Source organism: Apium graveolens, chromosome 4, assembly GCF_009905375.1.
Source record: "Apium graveolens cultivar Ventura chromosome 4, ASM990537v1, whole genome shotgun sequence".
NCBI classification, from domain to species: Eukaryota; Viridiplantae; Streptophyta; class Magnoliopsida; order Apiales; family Apiaceae; genus Apium; species Apium graveolens.
The window spans coordinates 311,749,769-311,765,798 of record NC_133650.1 but is presented as its reverse complement, the minus strand read 5'-3'; the positions used below and the strand labels follow the sequence as shown (position 1 = coordinate 311,765,798).

The 16,030-nt window shown below is 34.8% G+C and overlaps 1 long non-coding RNA gene across 1 annotated transcript; it reads left to right on the top strand.

Moving 5' to 3' along the window:
• Positions 1-1,602: 1,602 nt before the first annotated feature.
• On the top strand, positions 1,603-6,262 carry LOC141717336 (uncharacterized). Its single transcript, XR_012573578.1, has 4 exons — positions 1,603-1,701; positions 1,810-1,955; positions 5,264-5,369; positions 6,219-6,262. It is a non-coding gene; the product is annotated as an uncharacterized LOC141717336 (long non-coding RNA).
• Positions 6,263-16,030: the final 9,768 nt, after the last annotated feature.

The following is a 16,030-nucleotide window of genomic DNA, read 5'->3' as shown; positions in this document are numbered from 1 at the left end:
TTCCTTGATAATCCGTGTTGAAGATCCTCATGTCATGGCCACCACCTAAACGGGTAAAATATTTCTAGTTGTCATCGATAAAGTATATGGAGTTTGGCTTTATGATATCTGACGATGGTACAGATAATGATGAAGCCCGGCCAACAAATATAGCATCATTCCCCAAGTTATTCACTTTGGTTAAAGTACATGAAGGAATCTGAAGAGAATTACAAAATTTGAGATCCAACGGCCATACGTCAAAATTAGTTGTCCTGTACTTGGATACTTTACGGCGAACTATATATTTTGAAAATTTTATTCCTGTCATTTCGCACAAGAAGCAAAAGACCAGACCCGGACAAAGTCTACCGCACAAAAGTTTCTCTTGTGGTAAACAATATCGTGGAAGCCAAACCTAAAACACCTAAATGATGGTAGATAACCATTACAATTGACGACGAAGCAGCATGGTGATTTAAAAAGCTGACATCGGTATTTTTCTTTGTTAGTTTAGAAGACATAGCAACTTTTTGGATAAAATCTTCACTGACATCTTCAAGAGTGAATCCTCGGGCGCATAACACTCTGTTGGAAACGAGACTTGGTGCCTCTTGGTGCCACAAAACCGCGCTTCTCACGGGTTCAAAAAATTGTACCAAAAGAAGAAGCAGACAGTTGTGAAGGAAATAGAAAATCTGAAGGTGCACTTTCCATTAGAAAAAGAATTACATGAAGATATAGTTGAATTATCATAATTCTTTAGAAAACTTTAACTCTTGATTATCTTCTAAATTGATAGAACTTCATGGCTGGATTGAATGCTGGGCAACATGAAGATATTCGTGAAGTCGATGACCTGGTTTAATTCATTAATGGAGGAGATGGAGGTATCTTCCCTTCTTATTCCCCTCATTTGTAGTATGCGTGCTTTTTTTACTGGCTTAAGTATCCAGTAATCGAAGCACTGTACAATTCCATATTTTGCTGTGTGTTTGTACAAATCACAATGTTTCAAGGACACAGAAGAAGTCTATTTGTTATCAGAATATTGAAGAAGTAATGAAATCTGGACGAAGTTGCTAGGATGTGTTTCTTTAGTGTATAGTAGAGTTCTTTACTCTCAAACACGTTTTCTTTTATTTTCGAAGCCCTAAAATCACTTATTTGCTCTGTTTTGATATATCAGTAATGTGTCTTCTGCAGTCTGATGTTAAAGGTTAACCTTGCCTACCTCATCAAATAATTTGCAGATTAGCATATCCTCAAGTAATATGTATAATGTACAAGCATTTCATTTTGTAACAATAGAGTAACGGAATATGTATGTGGTATTCTTTGGTGTCGTTATCTCATGCTATCTTTCTAATTATACTTTTTGTTACTCAGTACAGGTATGGATGGTAGTTTGAAAATAGATGCAAGGATTTCCCTTGATTCATATTCTACTTCATACCCTACTGTTGTGCATTATAGTTAGAAAATTGATGCAAGAATTTTCTTTAATAGTTTGCTTCCTATCCCCTACAGCCGTGTTGTAGTTGGAAAATGATACAAGATACCTTGCTTTTCCATTATGTAACAAGATTGATTAGTTCCATTACTTTTGCAGAGACACAAACTTCAAAGAAGAAAAAAAATCGCAAGAAAAGGGGTCAAAAGAAAATTTCTTCCAGTATTACTTCTTCTTCATCTGAGAAACCTATTGAGAACCATGCCAAGGTTAGACACTTGATGTCCATTGTGATATTGCACTTCTTCCTATTAGCGTACTGCTTAGTTTTACTGTCTAGTTTCTGGCATAATTTAAGTAATTAAAAAACTATTCAGAATTCAAATGCTACTGATTCTGCAATGGCTAGAGGTCCCCATGCTGATACATCAAAGCTATATGGGATTCAAGATGAGAGCTTCAAAGTTCAAAAGTACTTTGATGATAATGATATGGATCTTGTTTTGAGACAAGCGATTCATAGGTTAGCCATAGCCATGTCAATCTTTTAGGTGCTCTAAACATGAATCTGTTATGCCCAAAATTTTCATGTTGCTTTAGTTGTATATTTGTGTTGTATTATATACTTCAACTGGCGAATCAGTTATTCTATTGAAAGTGAAAGATAATCATATTGACGATTTGACGGTAGTTTTGTCATTTACAATTTATTCGGACCTCTCTACTTGAAATTATCTAAGTCCTGTGCGGAAATTGTATATAATATAAATATGATAGTACTTGTGTGCAATTTAACTATTAAATTTTATGTTTTAACCCAACAACAGAGATATTTTAGAGGCTTTAGAAATTACATTATTTGATTTTGTGTAGAATGTTCACTAGTAATTTTTTTTACTAGATGGCGAGTTTTGAATATATTAATTGGTTGTAACTAAAGGATAATAACATACAATAATCTGAATGATTAAAGCACCTTAAGTAGATTGCTTATTGAAGATAATTATTTATCTTATGTTATGCCCAAACAAGCAATGACACATTTATGTATAATGCACTTTATATTTTTATATTCAAGTCAATGTGTTAAGATTGGATAAACTTAACATGACTTGATTTTAATTGAATGCTCTTTGCCCACTGATGCCCTTGTTTTGAGACAGAGTAATGTTAGTTTCAACCAACATCCCTGTTTAAGGTCATCATTAGTCTAAATTACTCATGTGGTATCTGGTATGTTGCTAGAATTTTATATGTAAAAGTGAGTAGATGATACTCCGCATTACTTAACCTACTCTTTGCTCATTTATTGTATTTCATAAATACATAAAAAAAGTATATTTATTATCTCTTACTTGAATTATAAAAGAGGAGGAATTGTTTAAAACCAATACTAAAATGCTAAGACAGTTTCAAGTTACACGTACATTTGTTTATATATTTTTTATAGAGTAATCCTCTAAAAAATTTACTTGGGTAGTTATCTATGGGTTGTAGATATATTCATATCTGTCAACTTTTGATTCTCTCTATTTTGACTAAAGCATGTGAAATTTTTAAACTAACATGTCTTGTAATCAATTGTGATTGGAGTTATATATTAAGACATCTTTGAGACTCAATAACAATGATTTTTTGTTGCAAATGTGTTGTCTGAGTTAAGTATCGATCCTTTAACGAATTTTGATGAGGAGGTACTTGGTAATGATGAAAAATCACGTTGCTAGAAAATGGGAAAATCAAAGACTATTGATACGACTATTGATTCTACATATAAATGTGTTAACTAGGAAGCTAAGAAAATTTCTTACCAAAAAAACTGATCATTAATAATGTCTACTTTCCAATATTAGTACATTTACCTTTTTCAAATAAAGGAAACCAAATATTATGACTATATAAAAATAAAAATAGAATGGAAAATGCTAAAAATCCCAAATTTTTACACCAAAAAATTCCCCAAATCTGATGTATGTCATTTAAATATTTGGCAATTTTCCTAATAATAATATGAGACCCCGCTTGCATATATATGCGCCCACGAATCAAAATCAGCCATATGTCAGCAACGTCATTTGTTAAATTTTTTGGGAAATATATCTGGGATACCTAGCACTACTCAAATAGAATATTCATATTGATCTACTAGTCTAATGTAAGTGAAACAGTCCCATATCTTACAAATTACAAATAATCTTTATTCATGAATGATTATTAATAAATATACACAACTTGAATCTATCAATTATTTTGTTTGCATCAACTCTGAACCTAATATTTGTAATTTATCTCAACTTGGAACTGGGAACTTTAAGAAACAAAATCATTTGAAACTTCATCCGAAAATCTATATTAGAAAATATTTATTTTTGTGGACATATTCTGGCATCTGTATTTAGTTTATTTTCATTTTAATAACTTGAATTTTTAATTAGTATATTTAAATGCTTGTATAGATTTTTTTTTACCATTTTCTCAATAGATGTGGTTGACTTAAACTTGCTCACAGTTTGTTAAAAATAGCTGAGCTACATGTTTTAGTATTTAATAATTTATTAAAGTACAAAATCACCTTTTTTCATGTTACGTAGACTCTGGGTAAGATGTCGGAAATGAGTGTTGATCCAAATATTGGAATGTTAATCTTTTTAATTTATATATTTTTAATATAGATCCAAAATTGGAGACGGGGCGGGGAATAGGCATGTAAATTTTGTAGAAGTGAAATTTATATAATCATGTACATCGTACATTTAGTTAAAATTACTGCTATTAATGAATTGGAGACACTTAACCATACATGTCAATCAACAGCAAAAAGGGGAGGATTTATAAAAACAAGTCCTCCAAGAATACTTAGTTACATAAACTTAATTTATATGTCACATAAGTATTTATAATATAGTATATACATATATAAGTTACTTTATTTGATATGCATGCATTAAAACCATGTTCAAGTGTGTGCCTTCATTTTTGGGTAAAATAATACGCGCACTGCGCAACAAAAGTTAATTTAGCCTTCACGCAACTGCGGCTCATTATATACTTGTTTATTATCTAAGCGTTCATGATTAGTGCGCAGTAAAAATTAATTTAGCTGCGGCTCATATATACTTGTTTATTATCTAAGCGTTCATGGTTGTATCATTCTCATATGCATTGCGCGGAATCTTTACACAAGGTAAAACAAGCCCGCATTTAAAAACCTTTTCATGAAAACTTGAATATTACATTTTGAACTTTTTCATGTAAAAATATTGAGTTTTAGTTCTTTTATGTTGCATCTTCTCATATAGTGTCATAGAAAATAATTATCATTTTGAAATGTTCCGTATGATGTTCTGGTGTTGCGCTTTTGTGTATCAAATTAAGACTAACTAATACTATAATGCAATGGATAAAAAGTATGTATTATTAACCCTTCCACCTTCATTTATGTTCCAGTTCGCATTCCTAACACGTGAACTGTAGTCAGATTGGTTTGGTTAACAAGGATGACTTGTTTGATGCCCTATAAAGTGCAAGAATAGTCCTGCTCCACATTATCACTTTTTTTGGTTATTTTGCATATATGAGAGTTCACTTCAATATCTTCTTTTTCTGCAATTTTTGTTTGCATTTTCAATTGAGTGACTTCGATATAGATATGCATCTCATAAGCTTCAACTGTTCTACAATTTTTCCTTTTATATTGGATTACTTATTTTGCTGGTTGACCGGATTCAGAAAATTGTAAAAGTGGCCCTCCTCAACTTTCATGATAGCTAGCATGATATTTACCTTATTTCTTTCCACGTCCGATTCCTTTTTGGTTCCCGCCTTGTGCAGGGAAGTAGTGGAACTTGCCCGGAGATTTAATTTAGATTAGCTGATCTTATTTGAGTCAGAAAAGCAGACTTGTTCTAGCTACCGGTGGAATTTAATGAACGACAAGGTACAATTTTGTTTACCATATTTTTAGAATGTGCAATATTGTTTAAAAGCCACTGACCTAAATTAGTTGTAATAAGGTTCCTTAATATTGCTCTGCATACTTTTTACCTTCTTGAAAATAACTATGAATTTGCAACTGATGCATCATATTCGTTTATGAGTGTGTGTGTTTTGTTGAAGCTATTTTCAGTGTCCAAGCATTTCCGAATTCAGAACTGTAATGAAGTTATCATACTCATACTTGGTTTTAGGTCAAATAATGCATAGGTAAATATGTGACTATCTGTGTGTTTTCTTGTATCATTAGTCATGACACAGGACGGAAATCATAAAATTTGGACGAACTTCATGACTAGTTCAGCTAATTCCTGTTGTATTTTGTCTTTGCAACTAATAAGTTCCATTTGACCCCTATCTTTCTTGTGTACATCAACATTTTTCTACTTATTCGGTCTTGCTTTGTGAACCTTGCCATCTTATTATCATTGGTTAGTTGCGCATAGTAAAGATAATTAAATAATCAAGTTATGCTACCAGTAAACAGTTTTTATCTTTGTAGCATATTGGTGTGAGAAATTCATATAGGAATATAGGAACATGTAATTTTTTACAAAGATTTATGCTATTGATATAATATAGTACCAGAGTTTCTTTTTTAATCTACACGTTTAAATTTGGTTTTAGGAAATTTTGCGACTAGTTTTAGACTCTAGCAGGATAACTTGTTAGTATGTCATTTGCTGATGTCTGCTCTGAGAAAGGCTCCTGCCTCGACAAAGGCACGAGTCTTTTTTTTCACGGGCATGTTTTATTGGGGTTTTAGAATACCATGATGGCATATGACTGGAAGTGATTCGTATTCGGCAGTACCTCCTAGGAGTGGCTTATGAGTTGCATTTTTGGCAACTCTTCTTATCGACTTAAGGGTCGTTTGGTTCAAGATGTGTTATTAGGTTAAATTAAAAATCGGGTTAGAGTGGTATGGGGATGATGCATCATATATGATATTATGTGTTTGGTTAAGTGCTATAATAAATATTTTTTAATTAAAATATTTTAAGTCAGTAATTTTAATTTAATTAAATGTATTAATTTTATTATTATTTTATATATTTTTGGTTCATAAGTTTATATTTGTATTAAATATTTACATTTAAGTGTTTAAAAATATATTAAAACAAAATTGGAATTGATATACATGTTCCTCACTCTTACCCACCTCCCTACTTAGATATTAAAAATCCATATTTTGGGGGTCTGGGGAATGAATATAAAATTTTCCCAGCTTCGGTATGAAAAACCCAGACCTTGTGGTTTTGAGGAATAAGTATAAAATAATTTTTTTTTTCTGAACCAAACGTCTGGTATGGAGTTTAAATTACTGAAATTCCTTACCTAATTTCAGAATTTGGCCAACCAGACTAACTCTGAATGTGCTAAAATCTTGATATCAACTAAATCTTGATAACATTTGAAACTTTGAAAATGGGTGGGATGAGACTATAAGACCCATTTCTATACTTATTATTTCCCCAATTTGTGTAATAAAAACCTGAGTACTTTAGTATTTAATACTAGGGTTGGTGAGTTTCGAGCTTTAATGGTTGTTCTTGCGTTCGGGACTATTGATGCAAGATGCCTACGTATTACTGTGTTGTAAAGAATCAAGCCAAAAACGTAGTTCTAGGTTGAGGGGTAGAGCCCTTTATATAGAGGTGAGTCTAGGGTTAGAATTCTGTTGGGAGACTTGGTGGACAAGTCTCCAACTTAGATGGTGATTAGGAATACTATTGAGGACGGAGTTCCAGAACCTTCTGTGTAGGACTTTGAGTCCGTTTAGAATACATGTCTCTACTTTTCCAGCCGTATTGGGCCTAGTCCGTGAACAACTTGTGTTCGTGGACCTTGACGACCTCAGCTAATGGGCCTCGTCTACATGGGCCGTCTTGACGCTGCTATGAGTTCGGACCAGACAGGTCTGTATTGGACTTTTAAATAAGAAGCCCAAGTGTAGTTAATGCAATATTTAATGTGCCTTTAGGATATATTTTTCATCCATATCATTTGCCCCCAACTTCCGTGAATATTGCTTGATTTTTCGTGGAAGTTATATGGTGTATTCGCGACTCGGGGTACTTTTGGCCCTTCTCGGGTATCGGCCCTTCATGGGTATCGGCCCTTCATAGGTATCAGCCCTTCATGGGTATCGCCGCGCTATCGTAAAGTGTGGAGCGACCTACACGTTTACAACGGCTTATTAGTGTGAGCATACACACTTAAGGCCTTCACATGGGCTATTCGAATGGCGTTCAACACTAAACGGTCCTAATCGGGACTATAAAGCAAGCGGTTATCACCCCTTAACCTTCCTCAAGGTCAATTATAGGGCGAAAACTGCTAATTGGCCCTAATCGAGGCTAATCGACCCTAATCGGGGCTAATTTCCATATACAAATTGCTAATTAGGCTTAAAAGAGCCTAATTTTAAGCTATAATGCACTAATTGGCCTTAATAGAGGCTAATTTGCCCTAATCGGGGCTAATTAAGACTAATTAGTATGCAAAAGACACTAATTATCCTTAATTTACACTAATTATAAGAGTGAATGGGTTAAACGACCCTAATCTGGGCTAATTTCATCATACGCATCACTATTTATCGCTAATCTGGGTTAATTACGCTTAATATACACTAATCAACCTTAATCTGGGTTGATTACGCTTAATATACACTAATCGGCCTTAATCTGGGCTTAATTTCACTAATCGACCTTAATCTGGGTTTAATCTTAAAATCCTGAAAATTTAAAAAAATTCAAAATTTTCTGATTTTTTCATATTTTTTTTTGAAATTTTTCAAAATTTTCGAGGGGGGGCATCAGCGTTGAGCAGAACCTCCTGGGGCAGGGGGGGCATCGGCGTTGAGCAGAACCTCCTGGGGCAGGAGGCTCTGCTCGGCCTCATGCCCCCAATTGTGGGCTACTCGACAACTTTGGAGGAGACCCTCCTGGTCGGCCACCTTCTGGTCGACCACTTCTTGGTTGGCCTGGAGGTGGTTGACCAGGGGTTCCTGCACCTCACTTTTTTATTTGAACTTCTCACTAAGAGTTCTAGGTTTCTACACACCTTATCGTGCTCATGTTGTCCTTGATTGTCCATGGAATTAATTTCAAGGTTTCCTTTAAGTTCCTCAGGGCTCTGCTATGGATGTTTTAGCGAATATTCTGTACTCATCCTGGTGGACGTTCTGTATTCGTTTTTGCTGAACGCTCTGTGTTCTATTGTACTTGTCCTTATAGGAAGCCGTATACTTCATTGAACTAGTCCAAACTTCTCTTGTATGATGCTATGCACCTCAACTAACTCGTTCTCGTAGACGTTCTAGTCTTCACGAAACTTGGTTCTGCTGAGAGCTATCCTTTTCAAGAAATCTCCAAAGGACCTCTCAAGAGGGTCTCCGGAACAACTTTTGAAGGTCTCAAAGCTCTCCTTCAGGAGCTTCTGATAGGCTGAAAGGCCTCAATTTGTTAGCTGGTAGGCCAAGGCCATTACGGAGGCAAGTTGTGGTCGTCATGGCTCTACTACGTAGGCTCCTGGTAGGCCAAAAGGCCCCAACTTGTGGGATGGTCAGCCGGGGCTTCCCCGCATGTAAGTTGTGGCCGTCATGGCTCTGATACGGAGGCTCCTGGTAGGCCAAAAGGCCCCAACTTGTGGGCTGGTCGGCCGGGACTTCCCCGCATGTAAGTTGTGGCCGTCATGACTCTGATACGGAGGCTCCTGGTAGGCCAAAAGGCCTCCATTTATTGCATGGTCGGCCGGAGCTTCCCCGCATGGAAGTTGTGGCCGTCATGGCTCTAATACAGAGGCTCCTGGTAGGCCAAAAGGCCTCCATTTGTTGCCTGGTCGGCCGGAGCTTCCCCGCATGAAAGTTGTGGCCGTCATGGCTCTGATATGGAGGCTCCTGGTAGGCCAAAAGGCCTCCATTTATTTTCTGGTCGGCCGGAGCTTCCCCGCATGGAAGTTGTGGTCATCATCTCCTGTGACGCAGCCTGGTTGGGTAGTGATTCAACACCGAGCCCACGTTCCTCAAATGGTGAACACCAGTTCCCTCAATGAATCAAACCATAATTGGAACAAGAAGTTTGTGGTCGTTGAGTGGAAGGATGGAGACTGGGGGGCATACTTCAGACGTGACTTTAGTAGCCCAGTTGATAGTTCCCACTTCATTCTTAACCTTTCTGATGTCGAGCTTCATGCCCGAGATCTTCTTATTGACGATGATGGGAGGACCCCTTATTGGGAGTTCGTGGCAGAAGTAAAGCTTGTCGAGGTTGGCCTTAGTTGCCTCTCTATAGAAGGTATTTATACTTGTTTTCATTAATTTGTGCAAGTTTATTCTTACATCTGTTTCTTTTCTTCTTATTTCAGCTGCTAAGGCTCTTGACGCCAAAGCTAAGCCGAGCGATGTTGTTACGAGCAGGATGGCCAGAGATGCTATCAAGAAGGCCAACCATATTCCTAAGGTCCTTGCCTTCCTCGAGGCGTCAGGATCTGGCCTTAAGAGGACCAAGGATTTTGACGGGAGTGCCAGGACCCCTTTCGAGCCCAGATGGGGTATTTCTTCCAACGACTCCGTTCTCGGCAACCCGCCTCTTGCTCTCGAGTGGTCGAAAAACTGCATTACTCCTCCCGACCTCTTATTCGTCTCTTCTGGTGAGAAACTCCTCGAGGCTGAGATGTTGGGTGCTCAAGCCCTCTATCAGGTATGTTTTTCCTTGTGCAAATTTTCGCTTAAGTTCTTAATTTCTTAGAACTTGGAAAATATTGTAGGAATCACTCCTTGGGGGCTCGGCCCTTTATACTCAAACTCATATTTTCTTTGTCCAGGCCAATGCTTATTTCGCGGCGTCCTCTACTCAAGCTATCAAAATGAGAAACGACTACAATACATTACAGGATTCCATGAAGCAGATGACTATATCCTCGGGGGAGTGAGAGTCTAGGGCTCATGAGGTGGAGGGAAAGCTCTCCATCATGGAGAAGAAATATGTTAGCTCGGAGGAGAAGAGGAAGAAGGAATGGAAGGACCTCGAGGCTGCTTATCATAGATCTACTAGGTTCACCACTATGATGGATGAACACAATGACGAGATGCACCCTGTGTTAATGTTTGTGCCCTAGAGATAACACTATGATGTTTTAGTTTATGACATTAGGATTATTAATGTTTATGCTCTATCGATTATTCCCTTTATAATTTATTATTTCTTAATTTACTGCGATATAAATGTTGGATTAATAAATGTCCTTGGAATATGATATGCAATTCTATATCTCTAAGTACGTGACTTAGAAATGAGATTATGAGAATAGTATCAATATTCCTAAAGGCCCCTAGTCGAGTATTATTATTAAGGGACAATAATAATGTATTAAGACCGGTGTGTTTGTTGACTGATGATCACATCTCATTGATCATAGGTATATTGATACTAAAGTAAAAAACACAGGCAGATGTATATGTACATGGTGCTGGACAGACCCGATGTGAGATTCTACATGTCTGTTGTGTCATAAGTAATTCTTATAGTGATAATGTTGTAATGGTCCTTAGACCTGAAGTCATTATATTTCTATACGAGAATAAATATACATTGATTCCATTAAAAAATTTCCTTGACTGGGTAATGATAAAAGTGGACATTGGGTATATTATGAATCGTATGAGAAATATGAATGATCTAGATGAGATTTAACCCTCCTATTTTAGGAGTGATATTATTGGCCTCTTGTGTGAGCTAGACTACGAAATGCGTGGCCACGCTCAAATGTTGATTTGATATGATAGTCTACTCATTGATCAAGGAAACTTGGATTAAACTATGATGAGGGTGACACATTAAATGCCTCTAGTTTAATCTATAATATTTGGTTAAAGGGATTATATTACATTATACATTATTCGCAAAAGGTTTAATCGATCACCGATTCAATTATTATTACTTGGGTAACAATGATGTATTACTAGATGCCGCATATTATTTACGATTTTAAATTAGATTTAAAATTCATTGCCAACGTAATAATAACCTATAGGGTCACACACTAAGAATGCTTTAAGGATTATTTAATTTAAATTATATTAAAGTAATCCGAATTATTTATAATGTTAATTAAGTATGACTTAATTAATTAGATAAATATTGATATTCGAATTTACTAATATTAATTATGAAATTTATTTGTTAAATAATTAAGTGAGACTTAATTATAATACAAATAGGAATTTTGAATTAATAATAACTCCTAATTAGTTAAGAGTTATAATTCATTTTTCTACTCTCTATATAAAATCTCTTGTGTGGCTGATTTTTCTGTGAAAAAGACTTTACTAAAATCCTAGCCACCAAGAGAGAGATGAAGAGAGCAAGAAGAAAGGAATTTGTGCTAATACACATTCAATCCTTGCGTTCAAGCATTCGTGTGGATACCGATAGAGCGTAGATCGCGAGAGCGGGATGCGTGGTGATTGAACAAGTTTTGGATCTCCATTAGTCAACCAATTGGTAAAGCTTCTTAAGGTAAACAATCTGATCTACGAATTAAATATATGTTTTTTGCATGGATCATGCGGTGGGTTTCGAAAATTCTGATTTTTTTTTTACGTTTTTAACTATTATTTCCGTTGCGTTTATGTGCTCGAAACCCAACAATGGCATCAGAGCTACTTGCAAAAAGTGTTTAATTCGTTTATGTATTTACTGGTTTTATGATGATAACATGTATATAATATTCCATGACTGTTATGTATGTGATTTTGTATGTTTTACATGTTGTTATGTTTATATATGCGTATGTGTATATATGTTTTGAATATATGATATTCATGAGAGTTTTATAATCATATGATGATTATATAATCTGTATATATACTGATATGTACATGTTTTGTGTTTGTTCTTATTATAAGAATCGTATTTGATACGATTCTGAATCGGATGCAGCAGATTTGCTGAAATCTGGATTTGGTGTCCGATTTTGGCGAACGAATACGCTATTTCATATGGAATCGAGTGTCTGAACGTAATAGATAGCTAAAGCTATAATCGACTGATCTGTAAGGCGTTTGACGTCGTTTAGGCCCTGTAATCTACGATTTAATGTTATCAGATTTAATTTTAATTTTCTGATTTTTTTTAATATTTGGTTTTTATGATTAGATCATGATGGGTATGATATGTTAAGATCAGATTATGTGTTTTAACATGTTATTTTGTGTTAATTAAGCATGGTGGATAGTTATGGCTTGTGACCTTAGGTTAATGGTTTTGGTTTTTCAAATACGGCTTGCATGTCGTTTAATCTTGTAATTATTAAATCTCGAATGTACACTACAAGAAATATTGAATCAGACAATGATTTTCCACCGTTGTCTAAAAGATGAATTTTTCGTTGTCTATCCGGGGGCGGTGTGTTTGGCACTCATACAATGGTTACGCACCATTGTAACAAATACATCACACAACCGAATATAAAACCATTGTCTCTTTTTATTCACACAACGCATATGACCCTTTATAATATTCTACAAACAACAGTTTTTTAGCCGTTGTAACAATTTACAGGCACAATAGTTAAAAATAGTGTTATGAGAATTGACTCCTACAACAGTTTATGTATTTATTTCATCTAGTTACTCAATGGTTTTTATTAAGAAATAAATGTATGAGATACTTTACGCAACGGTTTTTTATTTTTTAGGTATTGTGTTTTAGCTATGCTCACAACAGCTTTACGCAATGGTGTAAAAGATTTAAACCATTACAAATAATATCAAAAGACAACAGTTTTAAAAAAAAACTATGTGCACTGAGACATACAACGGTTTTTATCATTTTTAATGTGGCTTTCACACAACTGTTTATAAAATTAATCTCATTATTTAAATTAAACCAGTTTTCAAATAAAATGGTATTATAATAATTCAATTATTATTTCACAATTGAAATTAAATTTACAATACAATGGTTCTCTACAAGAATTATAATTATAACTTAAAATCTATTTCTACTAATGCTCATTAATGTACACATTTTAATCAGCTTGGCTATTGAAAACATCAAGTCCCATTTCTGTTGGATCAGTGGCTGGCAAGTCAAGCTGGATGCCGTCGAATTCCCTCTTAAATCTGTCTTTATAGCTTGCGTAAATCATTTTGCTCCTTACCTTGGACACCTTTACAACCATATACAGATCATAAATAAATGAACTTAACGAAATGGAATGCAAATAAAGCAAATTTAAGACCTTGCATTTTGTACTTACCATTCAATGAAGAAAATTCTGCTCTTCTGCCAATTCTCTACGGTCATAAAATCATAGTCATAAATCGCATAATGACACTCATCTTCAGGAAGGCTAGCTTCATAAACATATATTGAATGTAAAATCTCATGTACTCAATGCAAGAAAAGTATAACACGAGTTCACAGAGCAATTACCTGCCGAAAAGGTACATATGAAGGTAAATACGACACTCAACGCCATGTTCTACTATCCCTAAAGTAGAACCCACCTTTGACAATACCTATTGTTGATGATCATTGATAAAATGCTAATTCTTTATAATATAAACAGAGCATACATATATTAGTCTAGTAAATTAGTATCAATTTCTCCATTCTTACTAGTATATTCCTGTCACCACTCCAGGAATCATTTACATCATTACTTCCTGGAGATATTGGCTCCCTTCCTCTCCTGCTAAAGCCAGAGCCTTTATCCCTCATACACATTTCTGAACAAACAAAAGACTTTTTTGTAATTATAAAAAGATTATTGAATAATAGTGTTTATATTATAGACAGATAGGTGAGAAGCAAACCTTGTTTATTACTATCAATTTCACTATCATTATCTTCAGAAGTAAGAATTAAATACTACTATATCACAAGGTAAATCACCTGTGTTGCCATAAGCATGTGTATATAACTTATCCATAATGATTGTTTACAATGTTCAAAGAAGAAGAAAAACCCAGAGAGAACGAAACATAAAATTAACAGCAAAGGATATTTTTTCTTATTGCCTAAATCACTTGCTCTATCATGAAGATGAGTGAGCCGCAGCATTTCTGATTCAAGCCACTGGATCATAAACATTATACATCTTTAGTATTAAAATGAAGTGCAGTTATGTACAATGCATTAAAAGAACAAAACTAATAAAGATAACTGCTTCAAGACCACAGCCCTAGATCTGCACAAGGCGGTTCTGAATCCAGTCGGTTTTAAAAAAAACATAACATTCCTAGTATATGTAGCATAGGCAGAACAACTTTTGCAAAATAACATACATATGTCTATTATCTAGATACAATCTACAAAACCTGTGTAGATATATCTACTATATAATTCAATTATGTGGCCTGACAAGGAAATCTAGATACTAAAAGCCGTTCATAACAGGAAAATTGTTTTTGCTGAATCATTTGCAATCAAGTTAATAACATGCTTGCTTCTCTGAAAATATTAGATTACAAATGAAAATACTTGTGGAAAAAGAATTAAGAAAGTATGAAAAATAGGTAAGAGTCACAAATAGTATATGCTAGTATTCTTAAAAAAACTAGCAGAAGTATGAAGCTGATCAATTTGAAATGTTTCATATTTTCAAGTTATTCAGCTTGGAAATGGAGAAGGAAATTAAGGTCACACAGAAAATAATCATCACAGTATATGTCGGACTCAAAGTATGAAGTTGTACCATTGAATTATCTGCAATATCCAGAAAACGTGTCCCTCTCCAATTTCATCTGGAAGTCATAAATTAATTTGATCTATTACTACCTGTGGCCCGTGGAAGAAGAGAAACAGCTCCTCCCTCAGCATTTGAGTACTTCTTGTATATGAGATTTCAGCTTATTCTCTGCTGCACCTGAGTGGAACCTAACCGGTTCTTTAGCACATTCCCTGTGTTTAACAACCACAAAATTAACACACATATATAAGTGTCATTCACTCAAAATTATGGCTGAAGAACACTATGGAATTTAGACAGAGGAGTTTTTTGTGTAAAATAGAGGACCATCAATTTTAAAAATCTCCAATTAGTTAAACCAAAACCCATAAATAATCAGAACAAAACTCCAAATAAAGCATATATATTTACCAATTCATTCAGATGCCCATTTTAAAGCCCAAATTACCTGTAAAATCAGCTAAAATTAGTAATTTCCATTTAACCAGCAAGAACAAGAAGAACAAAATTCAATGTTTACTGTATGACCAATACCAATTCCTCTAATACCACAACTAACTTTCTGAAATCACACAAATCACAAATAGGGGTCAGCAAGATTTATCAAGAATTCAAAAGGGTACATCAAAAATCCAATAATTAACATAAAATATGAACCTGGATAGGAAACTGAAGAGTATCTTGAATGACCGGCGATGAAGATTAGATTTTGTGGAGGAGTAAGAAGATTGGCCATGTCTGAGCAGAAGAGGAAGAGGGGTAAGCCTACTAGTAAATATCAATGCAAATTGCCTCACCTTCCAAGCACTATCGATACTCTCATCTTTGGTCTCGTCAAAATTGTCATTCCAATTATATCTTCAACATTCTAGAGGGAGATGGTTAGGGTTTGAAAACTCAAAA